At 35.4% G+C, this 2,566-nt stretch overlaps 1 long non-coding RNA gene across 1 annotated transcript; it reads right to left on the bottom strand.

The window, feature by feature from the left end:
* Window positions 1-521: 521 nt before the first annotated feature.
* LOC123883473 lies at window positions 522-1,440 on the bottom strand. Its single transcript, XR_006800202.1, has 2 exons — window positions 921-1,440; window positions 522-818 (listed from the first exon to the last, which is right to left on the bottom strand). It is a non-coding gene; the product is annotated as an uncharacterized LOC123883473 (long non-coding RNA).
* Between the last annotated feature and the right edge of the window lie 1,126 nt (window positions 1,441-2,566).

Below are 2,566 nucleotides of genomic sequence, written 5' to 3'. Positions count from 1 at the left end.
TCCACGTCGGGTTTTCCAATTACCCGTAGTGGTATGTATGGGATTCCACGTCGGGTATAATGAACACCAGTAGTGGTATGTATGGTTTCAAATTGTTTTAATATAAATCATGGGGATTCCACTACGGGTATTTACACATATCCGTAGTGGTATGTATGGTTTTCCAGTTTTTTTTTTAAAGAATTGGGGATTCCACTACGGGTATTTACGCATATCCGTAGTGAAATGTGTAGTTTTCACATCTGTTGAGTATAAATATCAGTAGTGGTATGTTAATTTTTTTTTTTTTGTTTTTTTGTTTTTTGCTTCCTGTACCTCTTTTTATGCTTCCTGTACTATTTTTTCCAGCATCACAACATACCAATTTGGTACATCTTTTTTTGCTTCCTGTGATATTTTTCAAGCATCACATAACATACCAATTTGGTACCTATAATTATACTACCAGTCCAACACAAGGAACACTATATTAAGGTGCCTAACCAATTGCATGAATTAGCAAAAAATCAACAAGGGACAAATGTAACCAAATTTAAGTACATCCACTAACTAAAATTTAACTATCGAATAACTAGACTTTGGCACTCAAAGTAACCAAATTGAGAAGATCTATTAACACTAAAAACATTATACACTAATATGATTCAAGCAGTACACTAATATGAAAGAACACCAACATATATCTACATTTTACACATACTCTACAAGCAGCAAAGTTTCATCATCCTCCTCCTCCTCTTAGTGTTCTACTCCTCTGTTGAAGTTGAAGCATCAGGACTCTGGTCAGCACTCCTAGCCTTTCCCATCAGAATATCAAGCTACACAAAGCAGTAATATCAAATAATCACTTACATGTTATTAGCAAATTGAACAATTAAGTGATAATCTATAGATCATAGGAAAGTGAAAGATGTACAAACCTTAGAATCAGGCAATGCAATAATACAATTTCTACTTCATGAACAAGAAAATCATTAACAAGAAAAGAATCAAAATCATGCAAATCGAAAACAAGGAAAACAAAAATTACATAATGCAAATGAGAGGAAATTGTTTACCCAATTTTGATTTTGAATGAAGGGTTAATGAAGTTATTTTTTGTGTCACTCTCTCCTAACACCTAACATGAATGTGAAAATGAGAGGAACAAGCTAGATATCATGACAAGCATGAATGTGTCACTCTCTCCTAGTGAAAGCATGATATCATGACAAGCTAGGATAACATCAAGAAGTATTTGTGCCAATTCATTTATAAACATTACTCGTGTATTCAAGTCAGCTAAAACAAAACTCCTTCATATTGTCACTAGAGGAACAATTCAGAAAGTGCATTTGCTAGTAGAGCAAAATCAATCAGGCAGCAGAATAAGCTGACATTCAACCAAACACTTAACCTAAATATGAAATGAAGTCTCTGGAACTGATAGATTGTGTTACAAATGGAACTGATGTTCAACCAAATGTAAACGAGAAGATTGCAAACTGATGAATGATAAATTGCCTATAACCTGCAAGTTTCCTTTATCAGGAACTACCTGATTTGCGGTAACCCCACCGAGATAATACTGCTTTATCCCTCCACTAGCTCCTCTGGATGCCACCCACCCCACAATTGCACTTGAACCTACCATGCTGCCGCTGGCCGAAAATCCAATAGCTATGTAAGAATTTGTGTCTGGAGTTGAGAGAATGAAGCTCCAAATGTTTGTAGAAGTGTGAACATACTGCAAAATAGTAAACATAATAATTGGTATGTGTAATACTATTGGAGTAAGGATATATATGTGATGAGATTTGAAAATGGTGTACCTACCCTGAGGATGAAACCTTGAGCATCCCATACAGAAAGACAGTGGAGGTTGGTTGTATCAAAAGGGGTTGGAGCTTTGAGGTTCAGATTGCTGGTACAAGAGTCGGTTTCTGGCCTTGCACGGAGGAATGAACCGAGAAAGGTGATTATGAAGAGGAGCTGCAGAGGTGCCTTCATCTGTTGTCTCTATATTTTTGGTGTGTTTGTGTTTGAAAAAATTGATATCATGAGGAAGGTTTATTTGGAAAGGTTTGTAAAAAGGGGGAAATAAAATTAAACGATGTAATGATTATCATATTGTAAGTTGTAACTAACATGGTGGAGAGGGTATTCTCAATTATGACTATATATATTAACATGAAGATTACGGTCCACAAGAAAAGAATAAATATATAATGATATTAAAGCAAAATGTGTATACAACATATTTCACTGTACAGATGTAAATTCTTTCAATGATAAAGAAAAAGATACGACCTGACCCCCAAAAAAAGCAGCTGACTGAGATAGACCAGAAATAATACTGCCATCCATCTCTTCGTTTTTCCGGCCAAGTTTAGCAGGCTTATGTCCGGTTCTTCACGAATCCAATTTGTCATCTCCAAATTGATAAATGATACAGCGTCCAAACAAAGTTATGTCCATGCCTTCGTTGTTTTCACATGGTACAGAAAATTACAAATAGAAGCACACTACCATAACTTTAAAAAGTAAAAACCTGCATCATTAGAGCAACTCCAACGCATGTTGCTTA

Source organism: Trifolium pratense, linkage group LG5 (assembly GCF_020283565.1).
Source record: "Trifolium pratense cultivar HEN17-A07 linkage group LG5, ARS_RC_1.1, whole genome shotgun sequence".
Taxonomy (NCBI): Eukaryota; Viridiplantae; Streptophyta; class Magnoliopsida; order Fabales; family Fabaceae; genus Trifolium; species Trifolium pratense.
The sequence above is the reverse complement of the archived record's forward strand: the minus strand, read 5'-3'. Positions and strand labels throughout refer to the sequence as shown.